The 27,547-nt window shown below is 42.9% G+C and overlaps 1 protein-coding gene across 1 annotated transcript in view; it reads left to right on the forward strand.

The window, feature by feature from the left end:
• The window catches only part of LOC147691982 (cytochrome P450 2F3-like), an 889,810-nt gene that overhangs the window by 88,254 nt on the left and 774,009 nt on the right, over positions 1-27,547 (forward strand). The window lies entirely within an intron of this gene.

The raw sequence follows: 27,547 nt of genomic DNA on the forward strand, positions 1-27,547 counted from the left end.
GCAGGGTGCTTGTGCAACTTGGTTGTCTCTTGACTCCTTCACATTTGTGATGGAGTTCCCTGTCTGCCAAACTCTGAATTTGGCCCTCAGTCTCTTACACCTAGTTCTCCCCTACAGTTGGACAGGCTAGTCAGCCTGTCAGCCACTACTATTCAAGCACCTTTTTCCAGGGCCATTCTATTGTGGAATCATTCTGAGTTTAAAGATAAAACATCTAGAAAGGAGCTTCTACCACTCAGATATGAGTATATTAGAGTGAGAAACTCTGAAGTACATTTCATTGTTACTGAGTCTTCTGGAAGCTTGTATTGGCCCCAAAATATTCCTTACATCCTCAGATCGTGGCCTAGAATCAGATGCTAGCCAATGTGACTATGGGGCTTGGTGTGGCCAGTTCTCAACTGGAGGAACATGATCATGAAAGGAATTATCACGGTATATAGTTTGTTTAGAGATTCATGCAGCCTTCTTTGTGATATTCAGGTTCACAAAGGACAGGCCATATTGTGCAGTTCGGCTGCATATGGACAATCTTACTGCAGTTATATATATATATATATATATATATATATATATATATATATATATATATATATATATTCACTGAAAAAACCATAGGTTTCACACCAGTTATAGTTAGGAATTAGCATTTAAAAAACCTATAAAATTCACTGACAAAACCATAGATTTCACACCATTTATAGTTAGCTGGAAATTTTACTGACATAAAACCATTGAAATTCCCACGTTATAGTTAGTTGGACTCACTATAACTTGCGCGCCTGTAATGCACTGCTGATGACGTCACATATTACATCACTCATGACATGGTCAGTGACATCACTCATGACATCACTGATGACACCATCCAGTGAATGTGTGTCTTTCTGAAAAATAAATTTGTTTTATATATGTATTTGTAAAGGTCGATGGAAGAATAAATGTTTAAATACGTGTGTAAATGGATGTTTTTTTAAAAAAAAATTGGTTGGGTAACTGGCTTAACTGGCGTATCTTAGTGAATACATATATTAGCGAGTATTGTTTAAATTTTTAAATGTTTGTATCAGTGTTTCTCTTTTTGTATAAGTGGCTGCAGGGGTTGGTGACTGACTCACTGTTTGTATGTGTTTTGAAGACAGCATATGTGCAGGACTGTATGGGTGGATGAGTGTGTATATGTGTGTGTTAGTGAGTGAATGACTGTCTCACTAGTGTCTTCATTAGTAACGACATATGTTTTAATCTAGTATATGTGAGTATTGATGTATATAAGTGAGTATAGTATATATAGTGAGAGATTGTAGAAGTTCCTGTTTAAATAAGTATGTGTTTCTATAAGTGATTGTTTAGGAGAGTAAGTATGGGTAAGTTTCCTTAGAAGTAAGGTGGTAGTGTGTGTATAAATGTATATGCAAATAAATGGATGTTCAATAGTTTATTTGCATGTGTGAGTATGTGTGTGAGTAACTTTTGGATGACTGCTGATGTGTAACAGGATGTATAGGTGTATCACTACATATGATGAGTGAGTATATATATGAGTGACTATATAGAACTGTTGGTGAATGAGTGGATGTGTATATAGATGGTGGAATTACTGAATTGGTTGTTGTTACTGGTTTGGGTATCTCCATTTTTTTGAAAATGTTTGTTTCTATTTTTGAATATGTGTTTCAAGCGTTACATTACACTGAAATTAGGTCTGTCACTCTGTCACAAGGATGGTGTCATCAGTGATGTCATGAGTGATGTCACTGACCATGTCATGAGTGATGTAATATGTGACGTCATCAGCAGTGCATTACAGGCGCGCAAGTTATAGTGAGTCCAACTAACTATAACGTGGGAATTTCAATGGTTTTATGTCAGTAAAATTTCCAGCTAACTATAAATGGTGTGAAATCTATGGTTTTGTCAGTGAATTTTATAGGTTTTTTAAATGCTAATTCCTAACTATAACTGGTGTGAAACCTATGGTTTTTTCAGTGAATTTCAAAGGTTTTTTAAATGCTAATTCCTAACTATAACTGGTGTGAAACCTATGGTTTTTTCAGTGAATTTCAAAGGTTTTTTTAATGCTAATTCCTAACTATATAAGACCTGAAAGCCCACCAGGAATCTCCAGTATGCGCCAGGGGACTGCATTGCAGAGAGGTGTAATGAAGCCACAACCCTTTTTACACCTCTCTGCAACGCAGCCCCCGTGCATGTTTGAAGAGGGGGAACTAATTCCCCTTGCATACTGGGGGCCCCTGGGGGCCAATTAGCCCACCTGGAACCTCCAGTATGCGCCAGGGGCTGCATTGCAGAGGTGTAATGAGACTATGCCCCTTGATACACCTCTCTGCAACGCAGCCCACTGCCGCGTTTGCAGAGGGGGAACTAATTCCCCTTGCATACTGGGGGTCCCTGGGGTCAACTGGTCCACCAGGAGCCTCCAATATGCGCGAGGGAGCTGCATTGCAGAGAAGTGTAATGAGGCCACACCCTTGTTACACCTCTCTGCAATGCAGGCCACTGGCGCGTTTGTAGAGGGGGGACTAATTCCCCTTGCATACTGGGGGTCCCTGGATCATATCTGCCCAAACACCGATATTCCGAACGATTGTAAATTACTTTTACTACTCTCTACTACTCACTCTACTATTCACTCTACTACTCTCTACTACTCACTCTCTGCTACTCTCTCTACTGCTCTCTACTACTCTCTACTACTCACTCTCTACTCTCTATTACTCACTCACTACTCTCTACCTCTCTACCTCTCTCTTCTTCTCTCTCTACTAATCTCTACCTCTCTACCGCTACCTCTCTACCTCTCTACCTCTACACCTCTACCTCTCTACCTCTCTCTACACGCACACATATACACATATATGCATATATATATATATGCATATGCATTTATATATATGTATGTGTATGTATAAAAAAAACAACAAAACATTTTTTTTTAAACAGCTACTTTTAAAACTGTCATTCTTTTTCCCCATGGTAAGCTCCCCGGTACGCTTACCGGTGCGCGTACCGGTGCGCGTACCGGGCGCTCACCCCGCGAAAATCAAAATTTTTTTTTATTTTTTTTTTGCTCCGCGGGGCCCTTTTATGGCCCCCACATCAAACCTAGGGGGTCAAGGGGGGTCTACTCTGCCCCCTTATGGTCATTTCCCTCTTTGTTTTGGCCACCTCTCGTGTCTCGATCCTACCGAGACACAAGATGGCGGCCGCTCCGGACTGTTTAGAATGTTTACAGACACCCCAGAGCCAATCAGCTTTCTGCGCGCAAGTCGCGGTAAGCGCCTGGTGCGCGTACCGGTGCGCGTACGGGAGCGCGGCTATAGATATATATATTTTTTTGAACCTTAATTACTCAAAATCCACTGGAGCACATATCTTGAGACATAGCAAAGGCACATCGGGCTACCAGTCCCTACAATTTTGCCAAGTTTGGTGGAAATCCATTCAGCCGTTCGGGCTAAAAGTGAAATCGACCGCCCTATGGAAATTAACATGGGTAAAACGCGTTTTGGGACCCCCCTTTTATCTCGGCCCCCGCTTGACGAATCCCCCCAAACTTTCAGGGAAGGACCGAAACGCCGCGAGGCCATTTTGAGGAAATTTTGAGGCAGATTCGTCAACCGGCGCCAAAGTTATTCCAAATAGAATTTTGAGATTTAACATTGAAAAAAATCCTAACTATAACTACCTACTGGCGACCGCCAGTAGGTAATATATATATATATATATATATATATATATATATATATATATATATATATATATATATATATATATATATATATATATATATATATATATATATATATATATATATATATATATATATATATATATATAATTCGAATCACCTTTACCCAGCCGGAAAGATGAGAGGGACTTTTTTTTTTTTCTTTTCAAGCAGCATTTATTTTCTTACTGGCATGACGCGTTTCGGAAATCCAATTCCTTTTTCAAATACCAATGTTCAGGAGCCAAGATAATATGCAGTCTTTACAGGTGAGCACAGCTTCTCCTTTTAAATCATTAACCCTCTTGACCTTTGCATAGATGACACCGCCCCTTCCGTTTGCACTTTCAAAACTGCATGTCCCACAATGCAGTGTACTTGTTGCGTGTAGGACGGGCGATGTTCAATATTTTCGTAAGTTCAATGCTCACAGTTCTTTACCATTTTTCTATGCTGGCAAGGTCTAGTTGATAATTGCGCGGCTCTGCTGCTTTACTTTGCCCTTACTTCCAGCCACATTCATCCTACGGCGTGAGACACCGGAGACGACGACTCTGTGTTCACGTCTCTTCATATTATAGTGGACTGACTTTTTTGCCAGCAGTTTCTTTCCCCCTCGCAGGTTAGTGGCGGCTCTCGGTGTAAGTTCCCCTCGGGAGCAAATTCCAACAGTGTTGCCACTCATGCCGTTATTGCCGAGAACTCTTGACGGAAGGCTCCCTCTTGCGTGTCAAAGGCATGCACGCTGAATATAATTCAAATCACCTTTACCCAGCCGGAAAGATGAGAGGGACACTACTATTCAAGCACCTTTTTCCAGGGCCATTCTATTGTGGAATCATTCTGAGTTTAAAGATAAAACATCTAGAAAGGAGCTTCTACCACTCAGATATGAGTATATTAGAGTGAGAAACTCTGAAGTACATTTCATTGTTACTGAGTCTTCTGGAAGCTTGTATTGGCCCCAAAATATTCCTTACATCCTCAGATCGTGGCCTACAATCAGATGCTAGCCAATGTGACTATGGGGCTTGGTGTGGCCAGTTCTCAACTGGAGGAACATGATCATGAAAGGAGTTATCACGGTATATAGTTTGTTTAGAGATTCATGCAGGCTTCTTTGTGATATTCAGGTTCACAAAGGACAGGCCATATTGTGCAGTTCGGCTGCATATGGACAATCTTACTGCAGTCATATATATACTGTTGCCATTTCAATACTGTTTGGAAAACAGACTAGACTACCATTTACTAGTAGTTTGTCCTCGCTGTTTATTATCACGTGGTGTACTATGAAAAAAAGAGAAAAAAATGCACTTTTTTCACTGCTCAGTGGTTACTATTTAAAACGCATGCATTACCAACTCTGACTGTCTGTGAGCAAGGGCGGATGCCCGAAACGCGTCAGATTGCTTGGTTCAGCTTTTGAATAAAAAACTGTGCTTACAATTACTGGATCCGCGTAATTTCCTGGGTCGCTGTGGTCGGAGCTCGGGAGATTGCATTTGTTTGATGTTAATTTCGGAAGGTGATTGCTTCCGAGGTGGATCCACTCTCCAGAAGTCGGCTGTCGTGTTCAATCACCAAAAAAGCCTTTCCTGTCAGGAAAATTCGTCAACGACAGCCCCTGTACCTGCGGAGATATCAGCTGCACGTTGGAAAATATCGGCGGCGGTTTTTTGAAATTTTGAAAAAGACGCGTTGGCGCCAAAAGCGCCTGACCAGCCGGAATCCAACGGAAAACGCTCCAACATTTCGGCGGCACGGTGGAGAGGAATACTAAGCACTTGCCCGTTACCCTGGGAACAGGACTGTCGAGCTCGGGTAGTTCGGTGCAAACTACACCTTTAAGCAATTTGAACCAGGCGCCATGTCAGAGGAGACCCTCCGTGGCAGGGAAGCGGCGGCGGCCGCCCTGTACTCCAACTTACCCAAGGTAACAGCGGGTGTGGGAGGAGGCAGCAACAAAGCCGATCAAACTGGCGGCTCCAATACAATAGAGACTCAAATACGTGCTGTGTTAAAAAGACTCGAGAAATGCATGTATTCGGAAATGTCAAAATGGTGGGAGCATAAATCTTTGACCATGTATTTGGAGGAGAATAGAGTTCCCAGGGGTTTGCGTATCTTATTGGCACCAAGTTACGACAGACCTAACCCTAATATGCTTAAAGAATGGGGTCAAACCAATCTGGAATCGTCTGCGAAATTGTTGCAAATTTTGGTTAGATATGCAGTAATAGATCGTGAACAGCTCATGAAAGAGATAGCAGAAATTAATGAGGAGCTAAGTAAATGGGAACCACATGATCTAATAACCAAATCGAGAAAGGAAATCGATGAGCGCATTGCCAAGCAAGAGGAAAAAATCAAAGCTCGCAAGATTTATAAGTTTGCGCGTGATAAGGAAGCCTACGCGCAGGGGAGAATATTCACATTCGCGCGCAAATTTGACAATGTAAAACGCTCTAAATTTGCACAACAAACACAGCAGGCTAAACAGGGAAAACCGGATGGACAGACATCTACCTCTGTACAAGCGCAGGGCACTGCAATACCTGGAACAAGCCAATTACACAGTGACAACGAATCATTGACAAGCGCTCCCACCTCAGATGACGATGCCAGTAGCACTTGGGAGGCAAGCTCGGTCATTCTTGATTTAGGTGAGGAAGTGGATTTTTTATCCAACGAGAGACTACAGTCACTAAGACCCCGGAACAAACAGCAGACAAAGGGGCAGCAGCAGCAGCAAAGCGTGCCAGGAACAACAGAAGACGGGGCCAGCGCCGGAAAAAACACAAAAGTGCCCAAAAAACCAAAGCGGCAATACTGGCGCAAAAACAAGTGAGTGATAATACTGTAGTAAATCTTTCTTCCGTTGACCTTACCAGGGCTGAGCAACAACTTTTAAGCCTTGGTCTTTCATATTGCCCAGCTACTGATTTTAACTATGCTAAGACCCGCATAGATGTCTACATGTATATTAGAAAATGGAAGCTCAAGAAATTTTTTGAGATTAAGGAAGGTCTAAATAACAAAACAACACAAGGAGTTGGAACGACCATTAATGTTCTTCCTAATCTGCCCATGCTTCCAGCTAGTGACACTCGAACAGCACTCACTGTACTAAATCTTTTGGGCAATGCCGCTCTCACTGAAGAACTTGCATCTACACAGGATGAATTGAGGGCAGCCGACATTCCCCAAATTGGAGCCAACACCAGTCCTTTCAAACCAACGTCTAAATTCAACCCTACCATGCCCAGAGACTCTATTGATGTTTTTCAGGACGTGGTAGTAGAAGATCTAAAGCGACTACATCATCAGATAAAGCATAAAAAGCGATATAGAAGCAAACAGGAAACGGACTATCATGCTTTGGTCAAAAAACTAAGCAGTGATCATAATATCATAGTGACCATGGCCGACAAGGGGGGCAATGTGGTCATCTGGCCCCAAGAGGAATATATTAAGGAGGCAAAGCGACAGCTTGGTGATGATACTTGCTATTCGATCTCCAATATGAAACATTTTGAAACTTCAAGGGAATCACTTAAGAAACTACTTTTCAAATATAAAAGGGAAGGTATGATTTCCTTACAAGAATTTGAATTCCTCCACGTCGAATTTCCTGTATTGCCCAAACTTTATTTACTCCCCAAGATACATAAACTATCAAGACCAGTGCCAGGCCGACCGATCATCTCGGCCATTGCAGGAGTGGCTGAACATGTCACTGAATACATTGATTACTTCCTGCAAAACCTGGTCCAAGAATTACCCACATATGTTAGAGACACTGGTGATTTCCTGGCCAAAATCCAAAACATCCAGTGGACTGAACAAATGCTCTTGATCACTTTGGACATAGAGTCGCTCTATACGAGTATAGAGCATGTGTGTGGTATCAAAGCTCAAGAATTTTTTCTTGGTAAAAGACCTATAAATTGTTACCAGCACAACAAAGTATTGATCGAGTTAACTTCCTGGTGTCTCAACAATAATTTCTTTCTTTTTGGGAGTGATTTATATCTGCAGAGGCGTGGGGTCGCTATGGGGGCATCTTTCTCTCCCAGCTACGCGTGCTTGCACGTGGGCTGGTGGGAGGAACATGTCCTCCGGCGGCAACATGCTCAAATTTATTCTGATCATGTTTTACTTTGGCTCCGTTATATTGATGACGTTTTTTTGTTATGGCGGGGTGACAAATACAGTGCACAACTGTTCATTGATTCTATCAATGTGAATAATGAAAATCTGAAATTCACTAGCTCCGTTAGTGAATGTGAGGCAGAATTCCTGGATGTTAAAATCCAGATCCACAATGGCCGGCTTACCACTAAATTACATCGTAAAAGTACTGCTGGCAATAGTATTTTGCACGCCAGCAGTGCACATCCGCGCCATGTGGTAGATAACATTCCCCTAGGTGAACTATTGAGAATTAAAAGAATCTGCAGTACAGACTCTGATTTGGTATCTTGCACCAATGAAGCTTTGGCGAGGTTTCGTGCTAGGGGGTACCGTGAATCAGTCCTTACAACAGCCATGGCCAAAGCCAAGACTAGATCCCGTACTTCCTTACTGGAAACCAACAGAAGTGCTAATACATCTTGCACTTCTGATGAGGATACTACGAACCCTAGGTTCCTCACACCATATAGCAGACAGGCAAGGCAAATAAAATCTATTCTATCTAAAAGATGGCCAGTCCTTGCTACAGATCCTGTACTCAAACCCCAGTTAGCAGAAGTTCCCATTGTCACTTTTAGGAAGGGTCCCTCTCTCAGATCCCACGTCTGCCATGAATTTCCTGAATTAAGAAAAAAGCAGGAATGGTTGAAAACTAGATCTGGCTTTATACGCTGCACCTCCTGCAGGGCTTGCAAATTTGGCAAAAGTACTCGGCAATACAACACGCCATTCAGTCCTGACCCTATTCAAATCAAGGGCCAATACAACTGTAAGACCGAATTTGCCATATATGTTTTAACCTGCACATGTGGACTCAGGTATGTCGGCAGCACACGACAACCAGTACACGTTAGGATCCTCCAGCATCTACGTGCCATTGTTAACAACGACCCAGCCTACCCTGTAGCCAGGCACTTCAAGGCAATGCATAATAACAATTTGGAGTGCCTGTCATATTTTGTCATCTCCGCAATAGACAAACCCAGAAGAGGCGGGGATAGGGTAAAGATGCTGAGAAGAATGGAATCTCATTTCATTCTTGAATTAGACAGTAGATCCCCGAATGGTCTTAACAATACGGAAGACCTACATGTGTTTCTGTAACTTTAGCCCTGTTTTGTCCACTACGCTTTGCATTACTTTGGGTGGTGGGGTTCCGTTGGCTCATGCCCACGCCCCCTCCCCACGTGTCTCACAATCTGTCTCCTTGTTGGGTTGTTGCACGTATTATTTATATATAATTTCACGGTGATTTATTATTTAGGTATTTGCATTTATCTTTTTTTTTGGCACATTTATTTGAGGACATAGACATAAAAGTTTTTTTCTGGGATCCTTGTAGAAATATGTTCTTTCAACAGTTCGTTTTTTTTGACTATGATATTTCCATGATCTGATGCCAAATAGCCCATGCCTTACAACTATGCTGCTACAGTCATATGTTTACCTATTATGCTGTTTTGCACTTTGATAGTTACAGATGTAACATTATATTGTTTACACTCAAGCATACTTTGCACATAATTAATAGCATCATTGCTGGTTTTTAATTACATCTGTTATACCAACAACTATTATTTTTAAATGCACCTTGCACTTTAATATGCAATTTTGCACTTTCAACATCAAATATAGGCGGGGGCTATCTGTATATACAAATATTTGTTATGTACAATTTTTTGGTATTTGCATTTTACGCTTTGTATAGAAAAAAGTTTTCAAAATCTTTTTAACTTTTATATCATGGGTTTTTATCTTTGTCAATTTAACATATGGATTTTAACCTGTTAATGAATTTTTCGAACTGTTGCCATTTCAATACTGTTTGGAAAACAGACTAGACTACCATTTACTAGTAGTTTGTCCTCGCTGTTTATTATCACGTGGTGTACTATGAAAAAAAGAGAAAAAAATGCACTTTTTTCACTGCTCAGTGGTTACTATTTAAAACGCATGCATTACCAACTCTGACTGTCTGTGAGCAAGGGCGGATGCCCGAAACGCGTCAGATTGCTTGGTTCAGCTTTTGAATAAAAAACTGTGCTTACAATTACTGGATCCGCGTAATTTCCTGGGTCGCTGTGGTCGGAGCTCGGGAGATTGCATTTGTTTGATATATATATATATATATATATATATATATATATATATATATATATATATATATATATATATATATATATATATCTATACTAATATAATAAAGAGAGAGCCCAAACCTTTGAGGCGGGTAATCTCAGGAACCACAGCACCAATCACAACACCCAATACGGTGTTGGAAAGGGCAGTTGCAGCAGAAGGACATAGGTTATGCAGACGCCCACCATATACATCATTTAAAAGGTAAAAGAACCGTGCCAGCAAAGTAGTCCCTTGTGGGCGGGTCTACGTTGTGCTGTGGGCGTGTGCTGGGGGCGTGACAAACTCTGGGGGCGTGTGGTACATTCCGCCCTTCATGCCATGTCTCAAATCGTGTGCTAATCCCACCCTGCTCCCTTTAAATACCCCTGCATCCTATAATCATAACCCACTCTTACTCCTTAAAATACCCCAATACCCTTAAACACTAACCCATCTTAACCCTATAAATATACCCTGTACCCTAAAACCCAAACCTATCCCTAAACCCTAAAAATACCCCTGTACTCCAAAACCCAAGCCTAGCCCTGAACCCTATAAATACCCCTGTACCTCAAAACCCAAACCTACCCCTGAACCCTAAAAATACCCCTGTACCCCAAAACCCAAACCTAGCCCTGAACTCTAAAAATACCACTGTACCCCCAAACCTACCCCATAACCCTAAAATACCCCTGTACCCCAAAACCCAAACCTACCCCTGAACCCTTACAATACCCCTGTACCCCAAAACCCAAACCTACCCCTGAACCCTAAAAATACCCCAGTACCCCAAAACCCAAACCTAGCCCTGAACCCTTAAAATACCCCTGTACCCCAAAACCCAAACCTACCCCTGAACCCTAAAATTACGCCTATACCCCAAAACTCAAACCTAGCCTTGAACCCTAAAAATACCCCTGTACCCCTTAACCCATACCTATCCCTAAAAATACCCCTGTACCCCCAAACCCATACCTATCCCTAAACCCTAAAACTACCCCTGTACCCCTTAACCAAAAACTATATCTGAACCCTTAAAATACCCAAACACCCCAAAACATATACCTCAGTACCCCAAAAAATATACCCCTATACCCATACTTACCTTATCCACACATTAAAAAAAACACATTCTTTTACCATTCATGCATTTACAACGAATTTCGTTGTGAATGTATGCGTGGTAAAAGCTTATAAAATGTAATGCCATGCGTTATAATGGGATGGCGGAGTCATGGTACTTTCGTAATGAAAGTATGCGGATTGATGGTATGCGGAAAGAAAGTTGCGGAATAATTGGTGTTTACCCTCCCCCGGTAAGTACATTGGTGGCACGGCGGCCCACATCTCCAGCAACATACTCATATTTTTTCACCACCCATTTGAAAAATGCACAGGTCTCTCTCATTGATGGCCAGCACCGACATACACTTTTAGACACACCTCCCCCCACAAGTTCTAGAATCGCGAACTTTAGAGCTGGGGAGCTACGTTCGAATATCGGCATCAGCTCAACATCATGTGATTCCAGGCAAATCGCTTTGTCTACCCGTGCCTACCACAAATGAATGTGTTCTTCTGTAATGTAAATTGTGCTCATGCCATGTTGTCGAGTTCGCGCTATATAATATTGCAAGGAAAAATAAAGTAGGGAAACTCGAGTCCACACACTACTGAACTCGCACTCTTAAGTGCATCAGCAGTGCACAATGAATCGGAGCGTTTCACAGGCCTGTCACAGATAAGAAATGCTATCAAAACGAAATCCTACAAAACAATATACTACTGGCCGGCAGCAATTCATACCCGGACAACGTCGGGACGGGCTGCTAGTATATATATATATCGCTGCTTCCTTTTCACCCCGGGCCATGCACTCAGGTACGGGTGCTTGTTTGCGGGGGGCGTACCCCGCTATTATCGAAGCTACTTCCTTCTTGTCTTGCAAAAGAAGAGACAGCACTCTCGGGAGGAGGCTTCCTACGGACCCTGTGCTAATCAGCAGGCTGCTGCACAATAAACGCCTGTCTTCCTTCACCCCCGTGAGTGTGGCGTGTTTTTTCAAACACAGGAGCTTCATTATTTTAACTGTCCGCCACCGTTTTCTGCACCCGCCTCAAGAGTGCATGGACATTTAGGCGGACAAAGGAGCGTCGCAGTGACCCTGCATATGTCCAGCACCGCCACAGTATCAGCCGGATTTGGAGCCTTAATTGGGAATCATCCAGATTCAAAGGAGACCGGATATTCACCACTCCTTCTCCACGCTCAACTGTTATCGTGGCAGGCGAGGGGGTACGGAGCGGGTGATTATCAGCAGCAGAACAGGATCACAAAGAGGACTGCGAAACACGCATGAAAAATAAAGACAGCCTACTTGTTCCAGCAGACACCGCGGCATCAGCCCAGCCCGCCAATAGGGGCGTGTCATGTAACTGGACTCGTACCTGAAAAACACCATATGTGATGTTCGTCATTTCCCTGAGGAAGAAGGAAACAGAACCTTCGAAACGCGTCGGAACTTGCAAGACGAACCCTCGGCCTCTGAATCCTCTGAGGCTTCCTACGGACCCTGTGCTAATCAGCAGGCTGCTGCACAATAAACGCCTGTCTTCCTTCACCCCCGTGAGTGTGGCGTGTTTTTTCAAACACAGGAGCTTCATTATTTTAACGGTCCGCCACCGTTTTCTGCACCCGCCTCAAGAGTGCATGGACATTTAGGCGGACAAAGGAGCGTCGCAGTGACCCTGCATATGTCCAGCACCGCCACAGTATCAGCCGGATTTGGAGCCTTAATTGGGAATCATCCAGATTCAAAGGAGACCGGATATTCACCACTCCTTCTCCACGCTCAACTGTTATCGTGGCAGGCGAGGGGGTACGGAGCGGGTGATTATCAGCAGCAGAACAGGATCACAAAGAGGACTGCGAAACACGCATGAAAAATAAAGACAGCCTACCTGTTCCAGCAGACACCGCGGCATCAGCCCAGCCCGCCAATAGGGGCGTGTCATGTAACTGGACTCGTACCTGAAAAACACCATATGTGATGTTCGTCATTTCCCTGAGGAAGAAGGAAACAGAACCTTCGAAACGCGTCGGAACTTGCAAGACGAACCCTCGGCCTCTGAATCCTCTGAGGCTTCCTACGGACCCTGTGCTAATCAGCAGGCTGCTGCACAATAAACGCCTGTTTTCCTTCACCTCCGTGAGTGTGGCGTGTTTTTTCAAACACAGGAGCTTCATTATTTTAACGGTCCGCCACCGTTTTCTGCACCCGCCTCAAGAGTGCATGGACATTTAGGCGGACAAAGGAGCGTCGCAGTGACCCTGCATATGTCCAGCACCGCCACAGTATCAGCCGGATTTGGAGCCTTAATTGGGAATCATCCAGATTCAAAGGAGACCGGATATTCACCACTCCTTCTCCACGCTCAACTGTTATCGTGGCAGGCGAGGGGGTACGGAGCGGGTGATTATCAGCAGCAGAACAGGATCACAAAGAGGACTGCGAAACACGCATGAAAAATAAAGACAGCCTACCTGTTCCAGCAGACACCGCGGCATCAGCCCAGCCCGCCAATAGGGGCGTGTCATGTAACTGGACTCGTACCTGAAAAACACCATATGTGATGTTCGTCATTTCCCTGAGGAAGAAGGAAACAGAACCTTCGAAACGCGTCGGAACTTGCAAGACGAACCCTCGGCCTCTGAATCCTCTGAGGCTTCCTACGGACCCTGTGCTAATCAGCAGGCTGCTACACAATAAACGCCTGTCTTCCTTCACCCCCGTGAGTGTGGCGTGTTTTTTCAAACACAGGAGCTTCATTATTTTAACGGTCCGCCACCGTTTTCTGCACCCGCCTCAAGAGTGCATGGACATTTAGGCGGACAAAGGAGCGTCGCAGTGACCCTGCATATGTCCAGCACCGCCACAGTATCAGCCGGATTTGGAGCCTTAATTGGGAATCATCCAGATTCAAAGGAGACCGGATATTCACCACTCCTTCTCCACGCTCAACTGTTATCGTGGCAGGCGAGGGGGTACGGAGCGGGTGATTATCAGCAGCAGAACAGGATCACAAAGAGGACTGCGAAACACGCATGAAAAATAAAGACAGCCTACCTGTTGCAAGAGGAACCCTCGGCCTCTGAATCCTCTGAGGCTTCCTACGGACCCTGTGCTAATCAGCAGGCTGCTGCACAATAAACGCCTGTCTTCCTTCACCCCCATGAGTGTGGCGTGTTTTTTCAAACACAGGAGCTTCAATATATATATATATATCGCTGCTTCCTTTTCACGCCGGGCCATGCACTCAGGTACGGGTGCTTGTTTGCGGGGGGGCGTACCCCGCTATTATCGAAGCTACTTCCTTCTTGCCTCAGGGTCCGAAATAAAACCTTGATCCTCCTCCCGAGAGTGCTGTCTCTTCTTTTGCAAGACAAGAAGGAAGTAGCTTCGATATATATATATATATATATATATATATATATATATATATATATATATATATATATATATATATATATATATATATATATATATATATATATATATATATATATATATATATATATATATATATATAACCTACTGGCAGTCGCCAGTAGGTATTTATACTTAGGATTTTTTTCAATGCAAAATCTAAAAATTCTATTTGGGATTACTTTGGCACCGGTTGACGAATCTGCCTGAAAATTTCCTCAAATTTCCCGGTATTTACAAGTCAACAGAGTACCGAGGGGGCTTAGAATAACATTAGCCCCTAGCTACGAGAATCCCGACCCTGCCATGCTTAAAGAATGGGCCGAATCCAACTTAGAATCATCTGCTAAACTTTTGAAAATTTTGGTGAAGTACGCTTTGAGTGAACGTTTGAAATTACAGGGTGAGATAGACAAACTGGAAGAAGAAATTACTGGGTTAGGCATGAATGATCAAATCAAAAAATTACGTGATGAGATGCTGGTCCGTTTAAACAAGGAAGAAGAAATAATTAAAAAAAGAAAGGCCTACAAATTTGAAAGAGACCGATTAGATTATTTAAATGGCCAAATCTTCACCTTTGCCAGACGTTATGATGGCGTGAAAGCAAGAGTAAAAGGTGCACAAAATAAAACTCCTGCTGCACGTGATAACTCCATTTCGAGTTCTGATTTGAGCTCCAACGTCGAAAGTGAACCTGAGGGTGACAATAGAATGGACCAGGCCTTGGGGTTTACCAAACTCACCATGGCGGAGGAAGTCGATTGCCTGTGCCTGGATTGGAGGGACACGTTACGCTCAAGAACAAAACAAACACCAGGCGCAACTACAGGCGGAACCAACGCCATAAAAAATGCAGGAGCCGCCAAAGGCAAGGCCAAGGGACCCCCAAGGGGAAGGTGGAACCGATCCCAAAAACGCAATCAAATGCAAGCGGAAACGCCAACTCAGTAATCAATCTCACACAGACTGTACTAACCAAACAAGAAGAGGCTGTATTGTCTCTGGGCTTGTCATACTGCCCACCCAACAACTTTAATTATGCAGATGCGCAAATGGACACTTACAGATTTATTCGTAAGTTAAAATTGAACAAATTCCATTGCCTTCAATCAAAGAAACAAAATCCTGTTGAGATTAACAGCCCTACCTTGCTGACCGTGGGGGACCAAGAGGATGTGAATGCAATATGGTCCCTACAAAATGAAGCCATTGGTAGTCAAGGGGGGGATTGCAATTTGGAGAGAGGAAATGCAGCGGCGGGTTTAACATCTTTTAAACCCAAGTCGACGTTTCAACCTACAATGCTCCATGATAACATTGACGTTTACCATGACTTAGTGGTAAAGGAGCTTAAACAGTTGTATATTGCCACCAACAGTAAACGTCATGCAATTACCAAACAAAATTGGAGCTATATGCAATTGGTTGATAAATTAAATGCTGATAACAACATATTGGTGCGCCAGGCGGACAAAGGGGGAAATGTTGTTTTGTGGCCTCGAGAACTATATCTGGAGGAGGCAGAAAAACAACTCAATGACTCTTCATGCTACAGAAAAAGCAACTGGCCCATCCTCAGAGCAACATGGGGGGACCAAACAGCTAAACTCCAGGCATGGAGAAGTGGGGGAATTATCACGGAGGACGAATTCCGCTTCATGAAAAAAGAACATCCAGTGGTACCATCGTTCTATCTAATCCCCAAAGTTCACAAGGACTGCAACAAACTCCCTGGGCGCCCTATAATCTCCGCAATCGACAGCTCCTTAAAAAATGTATTCAAATACATAGACTTTTTCTTACAGGATTGGGTGAAAGGATTGGGTTCTTATGTTCAAGATTCCACAGACTTCATTCGCAAAATAGAACAGTTGGTATGGGGTCCTGACTTTTTGCTTATGACCCTCGATGTGTCATCGTTATATACCTCTATTTCCCACCGAGATGGCCTCAAGGCAATCGAACATTTCCTGAACAAACGTCCCATATATTATGGGGTGCACAACAGGATGCTGTTATCTATGGTTCAAATGTGTTTGGAGCAGAATTTCTTTTTGTTTAACAATCAAATTTATCAACAAATTAGAGGTGTTGCCATGGGGGCCTGTTTCTCCCCCAGCTACGCATGTTTGCACATGGGGCTGTGGGAGGAACAGGTCCTGGCGGGGGATCTGCGACTAACCATGGAACAGCATGTGGTCACCTATTTACGATATATAGATGACTTATTCTTTGTTTGGAGAGGGACGGAGGAGGCGGCAATTCAATTTGTTGAGAGGCTAAATGTTAACTGTCTGAACTTATGTTTTACATCATCCATTCATGCAAGAACTGTCAATTTTCTAGATATGGAAATCTATATTTATGATAACCGCATACAAACGAGATTATTCCGAAAGCCCACAGCAGGCAATACCATCCTGCATGCGGCCAGTCACCATCCCGGCCACCTGATACGCAGCATTCCCTATGGGGAAATGTTGCGTATCAGGCGCATCTGCAGCAGTGATGATGAATGCGAGTTAGCTCAGGAAGCGAGCAAAAGTAGATTCCTTGCTAGGGGATATTCAAGATCTTTAGTTGAGTCTGCACAGAAAAGAACTCAACTGATATCCCGTGAAACTGCTCTGGTCCCTAGAAATAGAGAGGCAGAAACGCCCCCGGCTGGGGATGTTATTAGACCACGCATGATTGCGACATATAGCCGGCAGCATTTGGCCATGAGAAAGATATTCAACCAAAACTGGAACCTCATATTGGGTGATCCAGCCATTGGCAACAAAATATTGAAAAAAACACTCCTCACGTTCAGGAAATCTAAATCTATTGCCAATGCTTTGGTCAAAAACACCTTGGAACCCAAAATGTCCACTACGTGGAAGGCCTTAGGCAGTGGATTTAAGAAATGCATACAGTGCAAGGCGTGCAAATATGGGGTCAATAAGACCAATTATATTGTCCCATTTTCTCAAAGACCTAAAAAGATCACTAAACGCCTCACATGTGAGACAGACTATGCGGTCTATGTGCTGGGGTGCACTTGTGGACTCAGGTATGTGGGTAGCACCCGCCTGCCGGTCCACAAGCGTGTGCTCCAGCACATTAGAGCCATCATTAACAAAGACCAGGCCTACTCTGTGGCCAGGCATTTCGAACAGGAGCATAGTTCAAATCCGGCGCATCTGACTTATTATGTTATTGATGCGGTATGGCCAATGAAGAGAGGAGGGAATCGTGATGCGAAATTACGTCTCCTTGAGACGAGATACATCTTGGAGCTAGATAGCAAGCAACCGCAGGGGCTCAATGCGACAGAGGATCTGTATACCTGTTTGTAAATGATTATGATATTCAGTCCTCGACAGCATTTAACACAAGTCAGATATGTTTATATATCCTTCTTTTCAATTAAACATGGATTCTACACTTACTAACATATTATAACTGCGCTGCCAAAAGGGTATTTGGCTTCTATCTTGATGAATAATGTTGATATAACACCTTATTACCGCCGTCTCCCCATATTCCGATTAGAAGAGCTTTTTCAAGTAAGGGGAGGCAACCCCAGAGCGTAAGGCTATGGGATTGAAAAAATGTTTTTAAACTTTTTTCTTTAAATAGATTTTCATTTAATTTTCAGCACTTTATGCACCAGCACTTTAGAAAAACATGAAAATTTTGCACTTCTTCAATTGCCGATGATACGAAAATGAAATGGGTACATGTATGCAAATTTTTTAAGGGTTGTTGCCCACTGGGGCTTTATTTTTTCCGCAATGTGCATTGTACATTTGGGAAAGTGATATGAGCAATGTGATTAATAACATTTTGTGATATAATAGGATGAACTGTTTGATCACTCTCACCTGTTGATTTACCTGTATTTATACAGTGATAAATAATAGTGTTTTTTTTAAATGTGTAAATATATATTTATATATTTTTATTAACTAAGCCACTTGTACATATAACATTGTATTTTTGAAATGTATACAAATGTTAGCACATGGAAAAGTAGTATTTCTTTCATGTTGTCACAACCCATTTGAAAAATTGCGCGCGCACTGTCACTTTGAAAGATCGGCATTGGCTCTCAGCAACTCGCCATGTGATCAAGCTTTGTAAAGGCGAAACGCGTAATGGCGGCGGCAGGCTTGCTGGCAAGAATAAATCACCTTGATTAAGCACTTATCACTGGGTCTGTTCTTTCGTCATTTCTGAATTTTGTTTCTGAGGCGGCTGCTTCAGTTGGTGGCGAATTTGCCACTTAGGTATTTATAGTTAGGATTTTTTTCAATGCAAAATCTCAAAATTCTATTTGGGATTACTTTGGCGCCGGTTGACGAATCTGCCTGAAAATTTCCTCAAATTTGCCTCGCGGAGCTCCGGTTCTTCCTTAAAAGTTTTGGGGGAATTCGTCAAGAGGGGGCCGAGATAAAAGGGGGTCCCAAAACGTGTTTCCCCATGTTAATTTCCATAGGGCGGTCAAACTCACTTTTAGACCGAACGGCTGAATGGTTTTCCACCAAACTTGGCAAAATTGTAGGGACTGGTAGCCCGATGTGCCTTTGCTATGTCTCAAGATATGTGCTCCAGTGGTTTTTGAGTAATTTAGGTTAAAAAATATATATATCTATAGGCGCGCCCCAGTACGCGCACCGGGGAGAGCACCGGGCGTGCTACGCGACTTGCGCACGGAAAGCTGATTGGCTCACGGGTGTCTGTAAACATTCGAAACAATCCGGAGCGGCTGCCATCTTGTGTCTCGGTAGGATCGAGAAACAAGAGGTGGCAAAAAAAAAAGGGGGAAATGACCATAAGGGGGCAGGGTAGACCCCCCCTGACCACCTAGATTTGATGTGGGGGCTATAATAGGGTCCCGCGGGGCAAAAAAAAAAGCGGACCGGGGAGCGTAGCATGGGGGAAAAAAACCCTTTTGCAAACTTTACACCTGACGTAGATATATTGTGGTGCAGGGGCTTACAAAGTGACGCATCTACCTAGATGCGTCACTTTGTAAATATGACTGAATAAGGTGCATTTTTTAATGTACTGATGCGTCACAAAAAGTGACGCTCCGGTGGCATTAAAGTGACGCATGGCCTCATAAATGAGGCCTTCAGTCTTCTAGTCATGCGTCATATTAAATTTATGACGTATTATGTCGGAAGTTCTTACAGATACGTCAGTATTTCAGACGTATCTGTAAGCGCAAAAGTGATGCATTGCTGGAGTGTATCACAAAAATGATGCAACTCCAGCAATGCATCCTTTCACATGGGGCCAGGCCCCATGTGAAAGGGCCTGCACGCCTGCTGTGAAACAGGCATAAGATTTGGACGCAACAGTGTTATAAAAGTGACGCAGTGATATCTCATAGTTTTCACTGCATCACCTCTACGACCCTTTCTTGCGTTAATACGTCCCTTTTGCATACATAACACCTGATGTAGGTATATTGTGGCGTAGGTGTTTACATAGTGATGCATCTACCTAGATGCGTCACTTTGTAAATATGACTCAATAAGGTGCATTTTTTACAGCACTGGTGCGTCACAAAAAGTGACGCACCGGTGGCGTAAAAGTGATGCATGGCCTCATAAATGAGGCCTTCATTCTTGTACTCATGCGTCATATTAAATATATGACATATTATGACGGAAGTACTTACAGATACGTCAGTATTTCAGATGTATCTGTAAACGCAAAAGTGATGCATTGCTGGAGTGTGTCACAAAAATGATGCAACTCCAGCAATGCATCTTTTCTTACCCTTCCACACCCCCGTTCCTTTTCAACATTTTCTTTGAACATCCACATTCCCCATATTCACTCTCCTTCTCCTTACTTTCCGTCCCAACACTCACCTTCTTTCAGTCCCCCTACTTCACTTCCTTTCTCCTCTCATACTTTTCTGTTTTTTCTTACCCATTTTCCTTTCCATTATCAATGCACTCCACTTCACTTACTCTTTTTCATTTTTTAAAGAATATAGCTCTTTGATGAGAATTGGAGGTAGATCTGAAAAGAACTTTTTTTTCTTCTTTTTTCTTTTTTCTGAACAGAAACAAAAACAGGGAATGGAAACTGCTCAACAGGAGCAAAAAAAAACAAAAAAATTAGGGCTGGGAATGGCAGCGATGGTTCTCCAATGCTCAAACCATGAGCAGGACACTTTGCTCCTCAAAGGTAAGGAGTTGATCGCAGTATCTGCATTTCAGGACACCTTTGTTGAATGCAGGTTGAATATTTGGAACCAGCTCATGCGATCGCCCCTTTACAGAAGTAGATGCTCCTCTGGTGGATGTAGAGGCCACATCACTGGGAACCTCTTGTGCCAGAGCCCACAAAAGTGAAAGAAGAAGTGAAGGAAATGGGTGGGGATTTCATTCTTTCTAAAAGAAACTGTTAGCAACCAATGAAAAGTGTTATTTTAAGGTCACATGAATTGACGGGCTGACGCTGCGCGCACCGGAGCGCTTCCGGGTGCGCATACGCGGCACCAACGTAGGCGCTTCCGGGGCGCATACGCGGCGCGAACTTAGGCGCTTCTGGAGCGCATACGCGGCGCGAACGTAGGCCCTTCCGGGGCACATACGCGGCGCGAACGTAGGCGCTTCTGAGTCGCATACGCGGCACGAACGTAGGTGCTTCCGGGGGCGCTTACGCAGCGCGCCGAAGTGACGTTTTGATAGTTTCACAGAAATGCTAAATTATTTTCATTTCCTTATTCAAAAAAACTGCTTTTATATGTATGGTACTAAATGTCTTGCGTTATTATTTACTTTTCATTCATATTTTTTTACACGAACGCAAGTAGCGCTCTGGGTGCGCTTTCTGGAGAGCTTACCGGTGCGCGGACCCAGAGCGCCCCCCAAAAAAATGATTAAAAAAAATGTAAAAAAATATTATTATAAAAAAATAATACTAATTAATACTCACACAAATCAGCAAACTTTACACCTCACGTAGATATAATGTGGGGCAGGGGCTTACAAAGTGACGCATCTACCTAGATGCGTCACTTTGTAAATATGACTGAATAAGGTGCATTTTTTTACTGTACTGATGCGTCACAAAAAGTGACGCTCCGGTGGCGTTAAAGTGACGCATGGCCTCATAAATGAGGCCTTCAGTCTTCTAGTCATGCGTCATATTAAATTTATGACGTATTATGTCGGAAGTTCTTACAGATACGTCAGTATTTCAGACGTATCTGTAAGCGCAAAAGTGATGCATTGCTGGAGTGTGTCACAAAAATGATGCAACTCCAGCAATGCATCCTTTCACATGGGGCCAGACCCCATGTGAAAGGGCCTGCACGCCTGCTGCGAAACAGGCATAAGATTTGGACGCAACAGTGTTATAAAAGTGATGCAGTGATATCTCATAGTTTTCACTGGTGCGTCACAAAAAGTGACGCACCGGTGGCGTAAAAGTGACGCATGGCCTCATAAATGAGGCCTTCATTCTTGTACTCATGCGTCATATTAAATATATGACATATTATGTCGGAAGTACTTACAGATACGTCAGTATTTCAGACGTATCTGTAAGCGCAAAAGTGATGCATTGCTGGAGTATGTCACAAAAATGATGCAACTCCAGCAATGCATCTTTTCTTACCCTTCCACACCCCGTTCCTTTTTAACATTTTCTTTGAATATCCACATTCCCCATATTCACTCTCCTTCTCCTTACTTTCCTTCCCAACACTCACCTTCTTTCAGCCCCCTACTTCACTTCCTTTCTCCTCTCATACCTTTCTGTTCTTTCTTACTCATTTTCCTTTCCATTATCAATGCACTCCACTTCACTTACTCTTTTTCATTTTTTAAAGAATATAGCTCTTTGATGAGAATTGGAGGTAGTTCTGAAAAGAACTTTTTTTTTCTTCTTTTTTCTTTTTTCTGAACAGAAACAAAAGAAACAAAAACAGGGAATGGAAACTGCTCAACAGGAGCAAAAAAACCACCAAAACATTAGGGCTGGGAATGGCAGCGATGGTTCTCCAATGCTCGAACCATGAGCAGGACACTTTGCTCCCCAAAGGTAAAGAGTTGATCGCAGTATCTGCATTTCAGAACACCTTTGTTGAATGCAGGTTGAATATTTGGAACCAGCTCCTGCGATCGCCCCCTTACAGAAGTAGTTGCTCCTCCGGTGGATGTAGAGGCCACATCACTGGGAACCTCTTGTGCCAGAGCCCTGACACTTTCCCGGGCAAAATTCTGGGGGTGCCTCCTCTCCACATGCCGTATCATTGTCAAGTTTCCAAAAGAATATTTCTTTTCGGGGTCACCCCGTGACAGGACTTTTTTGCAGATCCTGCACTCCACTTTTGGAGCATTCACCTTTTTCAGTCCTTCTGGTATGGAAAAAAAATTCCAGATGAAATGCTCTTTCACCTTTGGCTGAGGAGGCTCTTCATCGATGAATTCAGGCTCATCTTCACTGCTGGATGGTCTGGCAGCCATGATTAACCAAGAAAGATGCAAGAGCAAAAAGGCAGGTCTTTTAGTCACAAAAGTGAAAGAAGAAGTGAAGGAAATGGGTGGGGATTTCATTCTTTCTAAAAATCTAAAAAAAACTGTTAGCAACCAATGAAAAGTGTTATTTTAAGGTCACATGAATTGGCGCGCTGACGCTGCACGCACCGGAGCTCTTCCGGGTGCGCATATGCGGCGCGAACGTAGGCGCTTCCGGGGCACATACGCGGCGCGAACGTAGGCGCTTCCGGGGCGCATACACGGCGCGAACGTAGGCGCTTCTGGAGCGCATACGCGGCGCGAACGTAGGCGCTTCCGGGGCGCATACGCGGCGCGAACGTATGCGCTTCCGAGGCGCATACGCGGCACGAACGTAGGTGCTTCCGGGGGCGCTTACGCGGCGCGCCGAAGTGACGTTTTGATAGTTTCACAGAAATGCAAAATTATTTTCATTTCCTTATTCAAAAAACTGCTTTTATATGTATGGTACTAAATGTCTTGCGTTATTATTTACTTTTCATTCCTATTTTTTTACACGAACGCAAGTAGCGCTCTGGGTGCGCTTTCTGGAGAGCTTACCGGTGCGCGGACCCAGAGCGCTCCCCAAAAAAATGATTACATTTTTTTTTTAAATATTAATATAAAAAAATAATACTAATTAATACTCACACAAATCAGCAAATTAAAAAAAAACGTAGGTTACAAGCTCGATATAGAAAGGAATTAGCATTTAAAAAACCTATGAAATTCACTGAAAAAACCATAGGTTTCACACCAGTTTTAGTTAGGAATTAGCATTTAAAAAACCTATTAAATTCACTGAAAAAACCATAGGTTTCACACCAGTTATAGTTACCTGGAAATTTTACTGACATAAAACCATTGAAATTCCCACGTTATAGTTAGTTGGACTCACTATAACTTGCACGCATGCAATGCACTGCTGATGATGTCACATATTACATCACTCATGACATGGTCAGTGACATCGCTGATGACACCATCCTTGTGACAGAGTGACAGACCTCCTTTCAGTGTAATGTAACCCTTAAAACACATATTCAAAAATAAAAATTTACATTTTCAAAAAAATGGAGATACCCATACCAGTTACAACAAACAATTCAGTAATTCCACCATCTATATACACATCCACTCATTCACCAACAGTTCTATATAGTCACTCATACATATACTCACTCATCATATGTAGTGATACACCTATACATCCTGTTACACACCGACAGTCATCCAAAAGTTACTCACACACATACTCACACATGCAAATAAACTATTGAACATCCATTTATTTGCATATAGAACTATACACACACTACCACTTTACTTCTATGGAAATTTACACATACTTACTATCTTATACAATCACTTATAGAAACACATACTTATTTAAACAGGAACTCTTACAATGTCTCGCTCTGACATATACTCACTTATATACATCAATACTCACATATAATAGATTAAAACATATGTAGTTACTGATAAAGACACTAGTGAGACAGTCATTCACTCACTAACACACACATATACACACTCATCCACCCATACAGTCCTGCACATATGCTGTCTTCAAAACACATACAAACAGTGAGTTAGTCATTGATGCATCCATGTGCTAAGTAACACCCCCACCAAACCATACAGATGCTCATACGTTAGTTGGGCTACATTGGGCTACATTTGGGCAACATTTGGGCTCTAACATATATATAGCCCAATGTAGCACAATATATATATTTTTGAAAGTTAATTTTTGTAAAAACCACTTGAGTATAGCAAAGGCACATCGGACTACCAATCCATACAATTTTCCCATTTTGATTTTTTTAATGTTTTTTTTTTTGCCTTGGAGCGCTCCCGGTGCGCGCCCCGGTGAGCGCCCCGTAGAGCGTACTCGTTTGAAGCGCCCCGGTGCGCGAACCGGGAAGCGTCCCGTTAGCGCCAATGTCGCGAACGAAAACATGATCGTGATGTATTGCGTAGCTGCGTCCGTGTGATACGCACCCGGAAGCATTCGACGCGCTTACGCGACGCGCCCCTGGGCGCGCCCCGGGGCGCGTAGCATAAGCGCGTCGGGTCATGTGACCTGAAAATAACACTTTTGATTGGTTCACAACAGTTTTGTTTTCCAAATGATGAAAGACCCCACCTTTTTTCCTCATTTTCACTTTGTTGTTCGAGTGAAGAAGACCTGCATTCTGTGAGAAATGGCTTCAGTAGTAGCAGCTGCAGGTGCATCTACACCACCACCACCTCCACCACCACCACAAGGACCACCACAAGACCACATTGGTGGTCATGAAGAAGAGGAGGACGAAGAGGAGCAGGAGGAGAGGCAATATCTGCCTGAGGACAATCCCCCATACAAACCCAAAGAACATTTTATTTGGGAGTTTTTCAAAATGCCAAGGGGTGCCAAAAAAGTAAATGCAGCAAAGGTGACTTACCTCATCTGTGACCAAGAACTGTCAAGAGGGAACCCAAACAAAAAATATTTGTTTGGGAACCACACGATGATAAGGCATATGCAGAGGAAGCACCCAAACAATTATTCAAGAGCAGAAGTCAGGCAACTGACCAAGAACCCTCCCTATCCTTCTACTTCCACCACCTCCAACCAACCCACTCCATCGGGTGCAGAGGCTAGGAAGATGGTCCCTAATGTCCAAACCAAGTTTTCAAAATTTAAATTTGTTTGCATATATTACAACAAAACTATATCATATGGTGAGCAGAGCATCACTTTACTTAATCGAGCTGCAGACAACCATCACTGCAGCAAGCAACCTTAATTTTTTTCTATTTTTTTGCTCCAGTTGAGCTGTTTGAAATTCCCTGTCTTTTGTTTTACCCTAGAAAAACTACAAAAAAGATATAAAATTGTTCTGAAAATCCCAAAAAAAAAAGTTCCAAAAAACAAAACAAAAAATGTAAAACAACAAAAAGAAAAAAAAACAGTTCTTTTCAGAACTACCTCCAATTTATATGAAAATGCTACATTTTTTAAAAACTGTCTTTCTTTTTCCCCAATGGTACGCTCCCCGGTCCGCTCCCCGGTGCGCGTACCGGGCGCTCCCCACGCGAAAATCGAAAAAAGAAAACATTATTTTTTGCCCCGCGGGGCCCTTTTATGACCCCCACATCAAACCTAGGGGGTCAGGGGGGGTCTACCCCTGCCCCCTTATGGTCATTTTCCCCTTTGTTTTTGCCACCTCTTGTGTCTCGATCCTACCGAGACACAAGATGGTGGCCGCTCTGGACTGTTTGGAATGTTTACAGACCCCCGGGAGACAATCAGCTTTCTGTGCGCAAGTCGCGTGGCGCCCGGAGCGCTCCTCGGAGCGCGTACTGGTGCGCTGCCATAGATATATATATTTTTTTAAACCTAAATTACTCAAAATCCACTGGAGCACATATCTTGAGACATAGCAAAGGCACATCGGGCTACCAGTCCCTACAATTTTGCCAAATTTGGTGTAAATCCATTCAGCCGTTCGGGCTAAAAGTGAGGTCGACCGCCCTATGGAAATTAACATGGGGAAAACGCGTTTTGGGACCCCCCTTTTATCTCGGCCCCCGCTTGACGCATCCCCCCACACAGTCACACAGTCTAAGCCTTTGACAGATATAACAAAACTCCTTTTCAGGATTTTGCCTAAATCACAGGAAATCAATGAGGGTGCAGTACTTACCAGGCACCCACAATTCAGTAGCAGATTGCGTCACCAGAAATAAGAAAGATTACAGCAATTGATGGCTTTTTTTACATGATTTTCTTGAGTTGAACCGTTGGTGGCCTCCATTATCTATAAATCTGTTGGTCTCAGCTGGATAAGCTTCACAGTTGGAGACCAGATCTGCAAATCTTAGTGCCTGATGCTTTTAATCAATATTGGTCATTAGACTGTCCCTATACTTTTAAGAAATACATGAATGCAAATATTATCCTTTCTGTATCTGAGATAGTAAGTTACCTTATCCCACCACTCCCATTATGAGACATTAGTGAATCCTTTCTTTTCTTTTCTAGTGTCAATTTGGGCAAATCAGATTGCCTCCTAAAGATTGTTTTTCTCCTATTGGGTTTTCGTTTATTATAATTTTTTCTGTTGTGTGCATGGATTTTTTTTGCTTCTACATCAGGAAAAGTGAAAGTTAATGTAAGCGATTGGTTACCTAGTTTTGTGTATAATATCAGGAGTTACAGGAAATTACGTTCTCATATGCTTTTTAAGTGGTTGGGGTAGATAAAAAAGCAAGATTAGAGAATGCATAATATTCTACTCCTTGTCTTTATCAATTTAAGGGCTTTCCTTCACCACACTAGCCAGGAAGATTGGCATTGCTAATCTTTTCTTGATGCTTATGATAAAGACCTGGACACAAAGCAGTTTAAATTGACCAACTTATCAATGAACCTCAGGAAGAAATCATGAAGTTTTCAAAGAATTGACCAACCAAAGATCTCACCTTTGATTA

Source organism: Lissotriton vulgaris, chromosome 9 (assembly GCF_964263255.1).
Source record: "Lissotriton vulgaris chromosome 9, aLisVul1.2, whole genome shotgun sequence".
NCBI lineage: Eukaryota > Metazoa > Chordata > Amphibia > Caudata > Salamandridae > Lissotriton > Lissotriton vulgaris.